Below are 11,561 nucleotides of genomic sequence, written 5' to 3'. Positions count from 1 at the left end.
ACCATTTTGAGCCATGGCCACTTTAAGTCTGGAGCTGCTGAAGGCATGGAGCAGGAACCGGCAAAAGCCATAGCTGTGCCCTTTGGACGAAGTTGCTTGGAGGTGGCAGGGGAGAAGAGGGCCTTGGTGGCTCCTAGGACAGTAAGACCACTAATAGGGTTTCCACGGACCCACACAGGAGCAAGGAGCCACAACGACCAAAAAAAGGGAACCACTCAGAGGCCTGTGAATAACTGCAAGGGACCAGTGCATGGCCCATCCCATGGGAAGTGTTTGCAGCACAGGTGGTAGGGGAGACAGGCCCACTGGGGAACACTGAGACACAGCAAGAACAGCTGGCTGGCTCCCCAGTCAGTGAAGGACCACTCAGAAGAGACTGGTCAGGAATATAGAATTGCATGGGGTGCAGTTTGATGAAAAGACTCAGGCACAGACCAGAGTTTCTACACAACCCAGGTGCACCGGGTCTCTGGAGAGCCAGTAGTACCTATAAAGTCAACCATTAAAACCTGAGCTGCACAAAAAGCCTTCCCCAGGGAATCAGCAGCAAAGCAACAATTTAGCTAAACCACACAGCTCAAGTACTAGTCCCCACAGAAAGTTCCCCCATTTTAAAAGTAAGCAAAGAACAAAAAATTAGTTCTGGCCCAGGCACACTGCCAGTGCCTCAGGGCCCACCTGGGGACCTGAGGCATAGATCCAGGGATCAGACCCCACCTCCTACAACCAGGCACACTGCCAGCTCCAAGGAGCATGCCAAAAACATCACCTCCATGTGGGTGGCCCACCACAGCCACCATAATAACCAAGGCTGCCATGAAACTGGCTAGACACCACAACCACCATGCATATGGTCCGCCAGCCACTGGAGTGCAGTGAGGAAAGTCACCAGCAGAGACCTAAGAAAAGAAGAGGATGTCTCTCACCACAAAGCCCACTCCAGAGTGACAGAAGTATCTGCTCTATGATAACATTGAACACACATCTCAGCATTGGACAGATCATTTAGGCAACAAACCAACAGAGTAACCATTACTCTTTCAGAAGGAGAGAAGAAATCTAGGGTAATTAGAGGGGAGAGGGGGAGGGAGAGGGGGATAAGGAGAGGTTGAACAAGGGGCATAAAGAATAAGTATGTTTTGTAACAATATACATGCTAATAATATTGATTTGATCAACATATGTCGACGTTGAACCCCTAAAACATGTATAATCAAATATGATTCAATAAAAATTTAAAACATATATATATATAAAGCTTTTGCACATCAAAGAAAACTGCTAACAGAATGAAAAGGCAACCTACAGAATGGGAGAAAACATTTGCAAACTATATTATCTGACAAGGGGTTGATACTAAGAATATATAAGGAACTTGGGCCGACCCTGTGGCTCACTCGGGAGAGTGCAGCACTGGGAGCACAGCGGAGCTGGGAGCACCAAGGTTGCAGGTTTGGATCCTATATAGGGATGGCTGGTGCGCTCACTGGCTGAGTGTGGTGGGGGCGACACCAAGCCAAGGGTTGCGATCCCCTTACTGGTCCCAAAAAAAAAAAAAAAAAAAAAAAGAATATACAAGGAACTTAACAGCAAAAAGACAAATAACCGAATTGAGAAATGAGCAATGGATCTTAATAGACACTTCTCAAAAGAAGACAGACGAATGGCCAATAGGCATATGAAAAAAATGTTCAACTTCACTAATCATCAGAGAAATGCAAATCAAACAAAAATGAGATACCACCTCACCCCAGTTAGAATGGCTATTATCAAAAAGACAAAAGAAAACAAGTGTTAGTGAGGATGTGGAGAAAAGGGACCACTTTGCACACTGTTGGTGGGAGTGTAAAGTAGTACAGCCATTATGGAAAACAGTATGGCGTTTCCTCAAAAAAATTAAAAATAGAACTTCCAATATATCCAGCAATCCTACTACTGAGTATATACCCAAAGAAAATGAAGTCAGTATGTCAAAGAGATGTCTGCACACCCATGTTTATTGCAGCACAGTTTACAATAGTCAAGATATGGAATCAACCTAAGTGTCCAACAGCAGATGAATGGATTAAAAAATGTGGTATATGTACACAATTATACACAATGGAATATTATTCAGCCATAAAAAAGGATGAAATCCTGTCATTTGCAGCAACATGGATGGACTTGGAGGACATCATACATTAAGTGAAGTAAGACAGGCACTGAAATACCATGTGACCTCACTCATTTGTGGAATCTAAGGGGAAAAAAAGTCAATACTATAGAGGCAGAGAATAAAACAGTGATTACGGGGGTGGGGACTGAGAGGCAGGGGAGAACAGGGAGAGGCTGGCTAATGTGTACAAAATTACAATTAGATAGGAGGAATACGTTGTGATGTTCCATTGCACAGTAGCGTGACTATGGTTAGCAGTTAAGTTTTGCATATTACATAATAACAGCTAGAGGAGAGAATTTTGAATGTTTTTGCCACAAAGAAATGATAAATGCTGAGGTGATTGATACTTTAATTACCCTGACCGGATTATCCTACAACATATATATATGTATCAAAATATCAGATTGTACCCCATAAGTATGTACAATTACTATGTGTAAGTTAAAATTTTTTAAAACAAATTATTGTTGTGGAATTGCTTGAGAGAGATAAAAAGGGTATGAGTTTGACACCTGTAACTAGGGGATGGGTAGAAACAAAGATATCCCAAAAAGATACAGGAGGCAGAGAAAGTGAGATGTATTAGTGTGGGATTCCCCTCATTCCAGGATATCACGGCAATTTAGGGGAGAAGGATAGGCTTTGGACTTTCACAGACTATTGAACTGAGGATCTGAGCTAAATCTAACCAGCTCTCCTAAGAAAACTCTACCATCCACCTCCACTTTCCCCCAGCTCAGATTTGTAAGGTATGAATATTTATTAGGGGAAAGTTTAGGCAAAATATTTAGGTAGAGCTATTTGCTAGATAAGTAGCAGGATGACAGAGGCTATAAACATTGTTTAATTGAGGAACACAATGGGGGAGAAATATTAACTAGAACAGTTTTGACTCCAAACATTTGACAATTAAGCAGAGTCCAAAATAGACTCCAATGCAAACACATTGCTCACAGAAAAAGAAATACAAATAACTCAAACATATGAAAGATGATCAACCTTTCTCATAATCAGAGAAATGCAAATGAAAACTCTAGTGAGAAGCCATTTTCACTTTGTAATTAAACAGGCACCCTCATATATAACTGCTGGTGGAGGTATAAATTGCTACAACATTTGTGAAAGGTAATTTGGTAATATTTATCTAAATTTAAGATGTTTTTCAAAATTTTAAATGTTCACGCACTTCAAATCAGCAGTTCCACTTCTAGAAATATCCTTCAGGTAACTAGTACTTGTGAGAAATGGCATATGTAGAAAGTTTTTATCGTCTGTGATAGCAAAAGTTTCGTCCACTTGGGAGTGATAAAATAAACAATGATCCAAATAGACAATAGAATATTATACAGCCATCAAAAATAATGAAACAGACCCACATGCACTGATGTGGAACAATCTCCAAATTATAGTGTAAAGTGAGAAGTAAGATGCAAAGCAGTGCCTATAATGTCCTTCCAAATGTGTATACACACAAACACATTTATAAGTTGTGTTTATAGGCACACACACAAATGTATGTGCCCATATTTTATAACTAATCTCTAGATAGATATATAAGAAATTGAAAACAATGATTGTCTTCTGAAAATAAAACTGGATGTTTAAGGCAGAGGTCCAGAGAAAGACTTACTTTTGTCTGCAGACCTTTTTTTACCTTCCAAGTTTTGGCTTGAATACACTTAGTGCATTGACTTGAAAATAAGTTTTAAATGTTTTAATTAAAATAACTACATAAAGCAGAATAGCCTCCCTGTTTTGACTGAAGTCCACGCTCAGCAGTTTAAAATGGCAGTTGAGGAAAAATAAGAAGAGAGGAATGGGGCTGGCTGGTTGCTCAGTTGGTTAGAGCACAGTGTTATAACAACAAGGTCAAGGGTTTGGATCCCTGGACCAGCCAGCTGATTAAGAAAAAAAAGAAAAGAGAGAGAAGAGAAATAAAAAGTGATCACGGAGGAAGTTTAATGATCCATTCAAATTGAGGGACCACAAATTTGGAGAGGTATCACTTGGCATAGTTAGGCATGCTTTCTTGTTTTCTAGAAACATTAAGGAATCCTGTCATTTAGAAGGAAGAAAGTAGATTTTCAGCATTTAAGACAGGGTTGGAATTTCGGAGGGTAGGAGCAGTAGAAGGATTTAGTGTCAATAAATTGAGACTAGAGACAGGGGAACAGCTTAGATGATCAAGTTTGTGGTCTGTCCTGAGCAGACCAGGAAAGGACTCCAGAGAAACAGATGAAATGAGACAGAGTGGCAGCACTGACCGTCTGGAGGTCTCTAAGATACCACAAGGCAGCTCCAGTGGGGGTGAGGCTGAAAGGGTGTACAGTGGACGGCAAAAGTGTCTGATGAGGCAGTGTCCAAGTGACGACCTGGTCCAGGTTGAGGGTGGCTGACTGGAGCAGAGATAAAGGTCACCTTAAGCAAGGAGACCAGGAGTCACGTTGCCACATCAGTGGAGGCTTTGTCTACAGCAATGTTAGAAACATTTAAAACTACTGGCAAAAGGTGGAGAGAAGAAACATTCTGAACTGGGAGACAAAGTTTTCTTTGGTGAAGAGGAAGGGACTGATCCTGGGGCTAGCCTGGTATGAGTGAGGACAGGGGAGAAATTGTAGTTCAATGACATGAACCCCACAAGTTCTATAAGATCCAGCTCCAGTCGCCTCTGACCTGACGGCTACCACTCCCTCCTGTGTCATACTGCTGCAGCCACACCGTGAGGGCCTCAAACTTTTCTCAAAAGCTCTATCTGATAGTCTTGGCACTAGCCATTCCTTTTGCTTGGGAAACCCTCTCCCTGGGTAAGTTTGCCTCAGGTCTTTGCTCAAATGTCTTCCTCTCAAGGAAGTCTACCTGGACTACCATACATAAGATAGCAGCCCTTCATCTATCCTTCTACCTTGCTTTCTTTTTACCCATAGCACTTACTATCTTCTTACTCTTCTTTATTAACTGTTTCATCCAGTAAAACGGAAGCTCCTTGAGGGCAAGAAAAAAAAAAAAAATGTATCTCTAGTGCCTAGAACAGTGACTGGCAATAACAGATACTCAATAAATATTTGTGCAATTAAATGAGTAGTAGTCTCAATTCAGACTTATTTTCCTGGATATGTGCATTTAAACATAAAGTGCTTGGAAAGACTCACAGATAAGGTTCTTCTGTGTCACCAAAAGTTTATTGAGCACTTCCCAGGTGCTAAGCACTATGCTGGCAAAGCAATGGACAAAATGTGCATGAATCCAGAAAAATACCTTGTTGGTTTCCAAAGCAGTAAGCAAACAGTTCCCTTCAGGGTGTGATCCCCATGGGCATTGAGAGGGAATCATGAGCAACCAGGTGCATAATAATAGTGATGACTAACTTGCTCACAGCACCTCCTGGTGGGACATTGCTCTAAGCACCTTACAGGTGTCATCTGATAAACTCTTGCTAACCACACAAGGGAGGATCTGTCGTTACTCATTTCATGTATGAGGAAATTGACTCAGAAAAGTGACGTAACTTACTCAAGGTCACCAAGTTCATGGCAGAGCTGGCTTTTGAATGCAGGCAGTGCCGGGGAGACCAGCTCCAGTCGAGTTGTGGGTACCCGAAAAGGGAGAGGGAGGGTCAGCGAAAATAACAAACACAGACAGAGACCTCAATGCATCAGTATGCACGTTCTCTCTCTGCAGGCTGTCAGCGTGTTGCAGCTGGAGCACAGTAGAGCATGAGACAATGCCGTTTATTTAGATTTTTCTCTGCTGGGGTTTTTTGGGTATTATTTTTATTGTATCAGCAAGCTTAAATCAATAGTCCAAAAAGCAGGGAGGAAACTTTTTTAGAGGTCAGCACGTCTTAGGTGATCAACTCGTGCTTATTTCTCCTGGAATCAGGTTTATCAGATTCAAACCAACCCTTCATTGTCTTGAAGTTACCTTGTGACCTTTTTCAGTTAGCAAGCTGTGGTTAATATCCACCCTGTTAACAGGGTGGGAGCGAAATGTGAAAAGAACAGTGGATATTTGAGCAGCATTATCATGCACATTTTGAGGTTATGCATTTGCTGTGGCCCTGTAATCTTGATCTAAATGTTAAAGTGTCCTTGTGCACAGCACCATCCTTCACAAAACCAGTTACACTCTCTTGTTTTTCTAAGATCTAATTTTGATTGGAATTATCCCATGTATCTTCTCAGACCACAATGGATTAAAACTAGAAATTAATAACAAACAAAACTCGGGAAACTATACAAACACATGGAAATTAAACAGCATTCTACTTAATGACATATGGGTCCAAGAAGAAATCAAGCAGGAAATAAAAAAATTTATTGAAACTAATGAAAACAATGATACATCATACCAAAACCTGTGGGATACTGCAAAAGCAGTATTGAGGGGAAAATTTATTGCATTAAATGCTCACTTCAGAAGAATAGGAAGATGGCAAGTGAACAACCTAACACTTTACCTTAAAGAACTAGAAAAACAAGAACAATCCAAACCTAAAGTTAGCAGACGGAAAGAAATCATTAAGATCAGAGCAGAACTAAATGAAATTGAAAACCAAAAAACAATTCAAAAGATCAACGAATCAAAAAGTTGGTTTTTTGAAAAGATAAATAAAATTGACAAACCATTAGCATGGCTAACGAAAAAAAGAAGAGAGAAGACTCAAATAACAAAAATTAGAAATGAAAAAGGCGATATTACAACTGATTCATCTGAAATACAAGGAATCATTCGAGACTACTATAAACAACTACACGCCAACAAATTTGAAAATCTGGAGGAAATGGATAAATTTCTGGACACACACAAGCTCCCAAAACTGAACCGTGAAGACGTAGAAAATTTGAACAGACCAATAACAATAAAGGAGATTGAAGCTGTTATCAGAAGGCTCCCAACAAAGAAAAGCCCAGGACCAGATGGATTCACAGCAGAATTTTACCAAACATTCAAAGAGGAATTGACACCGATTCTTTACAAACTATTCCAAAAGATTGAAACGGACGCAAATCTCCCAAACTCATTCTATGAAGCAAACATCATCCTGATACCAAAACCAGGTAAAGATATAACCAAAAAAGAAAACTACAGGCCGATATCCTTGATGAATATAGATGCAAAAATCCTCACTAAAATACTAGCAAACAGAATACAGCAACACATACGTAAAATTATTCATCACGATCAAGTGGGATTCATCCCAGAGATGCAAGGTTGGTTCAACATACGCAAATCAATAAATGTGATACACCATATTAATAAACTCAAACACAAGGACCATATGATCATCTCTATAGATGCTGAAAAAGCATTTGATAAAGTTCAGCACTCATTCATGACAAAGACCCTCTATAAGTTAGGTATAGAGGGAAAGTATCTCAACATAATTAAAGCCATATATGCCAAACCCACTGCCAATATCATCCTGAATTGGGAAAAGCTGAAAGCTTTTCCTTTAAGAACAGGCACTAGACAAGGATGCCCACTCTCACCACTCCTATTCAACATAGTGTTGGAAGTACTAGCCAGAGCAATCAGAGAAGAGAAGGAAATAAAGGGCATCCAGATTGGAAAAGATGAAGTCAAACTATCCCTGTTTGCAGATGACATGATCCTATATATCGAACAGCCTAAAACCTCTACAAAAAAACTGTTGGAATTGATAAATGATTTCAGCACAGTAGCAGGATACAAAATCAACACACAAAAATCAGTAGCATTTCTTTTCTCCAATAGTGAACATGCAGAATGAGAAATCAAGAAAGCCTGCCCATTTACAATAGCCATCAAAAAAATAAAATACTTAGGAATTGAGTTAACCAAGGAGGTGAAAAATCTCTATAATGAGAACTACAAACCACTGCTGAGAGAAATTAGAGAGGATACAAGAAGATGGAAAGATATCCCATGCTCTTGGATTGGAAGAATCAACATAGTGAAAATGTCCATACTACCCAAAGTGATATACAAATTCAATGCAATCCCCATCAAAATTCCAAAGACATTTTTCTCAGAAATGGAAAAAACTATCCAGACATTTATATGGAACAATGAAAGACCATGCATAGCCAAAGCAATGCTGAGCAGTAAAAATAAAACTGGAGGCATAACACTATCTGACTTTAAGCTATACTACAAAGCTATAATAACCAAAACAGTATGGTACTGGCATAAAAACAGACACACTGACCAATGGAATAGAATAGAGAATCCAGAAATCAACCCACACACTTACTTCCATCTGATCTTTGACAAAGGCACCAAGCCTATTCACTGGGGAAGGGACTGCCTCTTCAGCAAATGGTGCTGGGATAACTGGATATCCATATGCAGGAGAATGAAACTAGATCCATACCTCTCACCGTATACTAAAATCAACTCAAAATGGATTAAGGATTTAAATATACACCCTGAGACAATAAAACTTCTTAAAGAAAACATAGGAGAAACACTTCAGGAAATAGGACTGGGCACAGACTTCATGAATACGACCCCAAAAGCACAGGCAACCAAAGGAAAAATAAAGAAATGGGATTATATCAAACTAAAAAGCTTCTGCACAGCAAAAGAAACAATTAAAAGAGTTAAAAGACAACCAACAGAGTGGGAGAAAATATTTGCAAAATATACATCTGACAAAGGATTAATATCCAGAATATATAAGGAACTCAAACAACTTTACAAGAAGAAAACAAGCAACCCAATTAAAAAATGGGCAAAAGAGCTAAGTAGGCGTTTCTCTAAGGAAGATATACAAATGGCCAACAGACATATGAAAAAATGCTCAACATCACTCAGCATCCGGGAAATGCAAATCAAAACCACATTGAGATACCATCTAACCCCAGTTAGGATGGCTAAAATCCAAAAGACTCTGAATGATAAATGCTGGCGAGGTTGCGGAGAAAAAGGAACTCTCATACATTGTTGGTGGGACTGCAAAATGGTGCAGCCTCTATGGAACATGGTATGGAGGTTCCTCAAACAATTGCAGATAGATCTACCATATGACCCAGCTATCCCACTGCTGGGAATATACCCAGAGGAATGGAAATCATCAAGTCGAAGGTATACCTGTTTGCCAATGTTTATCGCAGCACTCTTTACAATAGCCAAGAGTTGGAACCAGCCCAAATGCCCATCATCAGATGAGTGGATACGGAAAATGTGGTACATCTACACAATGGAATACTACTCAGGTATAAAAACGAATGAAATACTGCCATTTGCAACAACATGGATGGACCTTGAGAGAATTATATTAAGTGAAACAAGTCAGGCACAGAAAGAGAAATACCACATGTTCTCACTTATTGGTGGGAGCTAAAAATTAATATATAAATTCACACACACACACACACACACACACACACACACACACAAACCGGGGGGGGGGGGAAGATATAACAACCACAATTACTTGAAGTTGATACGACAAGCAAACAGAAAGGACACTGTTGGGGGGGAAGGGGGAGGGAGAAGGGAGGGAGGTTTTGGTGATGGGGAGCAATAATCAGCCACAATGTATATCGACAAAATAAAATTTAAAAAAATTAAAATTTAAATTTAAATTTAAATTTAAAAAAAAATAAATAAGATCTAATTTTGTAGGTTTAATAATTTTACAGCATATATTTTTATCCCAATACCTCATTTTTAATGATTTATTTAAACCTGGACACCACCAAGTAAAGGGGGTTCTACAGTTTCGTTCCCATATACTTAATTTGTCCCAATCATATAACTTCTCATTAATTCCAACCATTCTCTTGTCATTAATATAACCTCCAGTAAATGATGTTTGCCAACTTACATTATGCTGCAGCTCATATATAGTCATGAGCGGTGCTTTTGGAACATATGCTGGTGTGGTCAATTTATCATAAGGGGATAATTTTGAATTGTCCAGTTTACTCGGATCCTCTGTGGGAATGTTTAGTTCAATGACCATATAATTATTTGTGTTATTTTTATAATCTTTTGGGAATTCAGAGAACTGCCATGCTAACCAAAATATCGAAAGAGAAGGCAAAAGCCACGAAGCCGAGGCAGGAACCCTTCTGGTTGTAGCAAGTGCTCGTTGCTGTGGCCTTGCCAGCAGCTCTCCATCCAGCGGCCTTGCCAACTTAGAGAGGGCAGCCCAAGCTGACTCCTTTAGGATCCTGCCATGGCATGGACCACGCCAAGGCAGTATGAGTCCAGAGCCCCTGAGCTAAACAGCTGCAGTCGACTGTCTTGTCTTTTTACAATCTGAAGAGAGCACATGAGGAGTGTAGCGTGGCTGGAACAGAGATTGTGAGAAGAGTGGTGGTAAAAGATGAGTCTGGAAAGAGTGGTTGGAGAAAAGCTGAAGGCAGCCCTGAGCACTTTGTTCTCGGTGTAGAACTTCACTGTCTAGGCAGTGGAGAGCTATTTTAGGGCTTAGGAAATGACATAATCTGTTTTGTGTTTCAAAATGATAACTGAAAGCAGTGTGGAAGGAGAGAAAGAAGGGAGATGACAAATGACTAAATTTGGCCAAAGAAAATGGGAAAGAGAGCCAGGGTTGGGAGTAATTGAGACATAACTGGGAGAACCAGATGATTCCATGAGAGGTTGAGACCTGGGTGGTCTGTCCACTGAGAGATAAACACAGACAATTATTAGAACTAATTAAGTTTTTATGTTCATGGGTGTCAAATAATCCTTATTAGCCAGCAGCAAGGATGAGAAATATGTATAAGTTTACATACTTTCCTGAGCAGATATGGAAATTAAATATTTCTCCTTCCAGCCTAACAGAGATGTTTACTACCTACTGGTGAACTCAATTTATCAAACGTATTAAAACAATTATAGTAAAAGGTGTACATATGTTTCCCTGAACTGCTTTAATGGGTTCTGAAGTTTTTATGGAGATCTTTACCTAAGCCTAGTATTATAAATTAAAATTTCTATTGAATTTTCCTCTGATATTTTTCCCCTGGGGGCAGGGAGAAAGAACTACATTCTGAAAAAGTTAGTTTTAGTTTCATCTTGTCATTAAAATATTTAATCTTCTGGATTTGGCTCGCTTTTCCACGGACTCTTCAAATCTCCACATCCTCATCAGTATGCGGAGAGATCTGGCAGACATGGAGGGGTGAACGCTGTCCTGGAAGATCAGAAATGCTTTCTCGCCTACTTCCCTAGCGAGGAAACCTTGAAGACATCACCACACTCCATGGAGACTGGTTTCCAGAAATGAACGGAACCTCTCTAACATTCATTCATTTTCTCATTCTATCATGCATGTATTCAACAAATATGCATTGAGTGTCCACCATATGCAAGTCTTGGAGAGATATACAGCTGAACCAGCCAGATCCAGGTCTCAAGGAGCTTTCAGTTTAAGTACAATAAGCTAAACAATTCTAATTTAAAATTT

This window comes from Cynocephalus volans, chromosome 5 (genome assembly GCF_027409185.1).
Source record: "Cynocephalus volans isolate mCynVol1 chromosome 5, mCynVol1.pri, whole genome shotgun sequence".
Taxonomy (NCBI): domain Eukaryota; kingdom Metazoa; phylum Chordata; class Mammalia; order Dermoptera; family Cynocephalidae; genus Cynocephalus; species Cynocephalus volans.
This window is presented reverse-complemented; position numbering follows the sequence as displayed.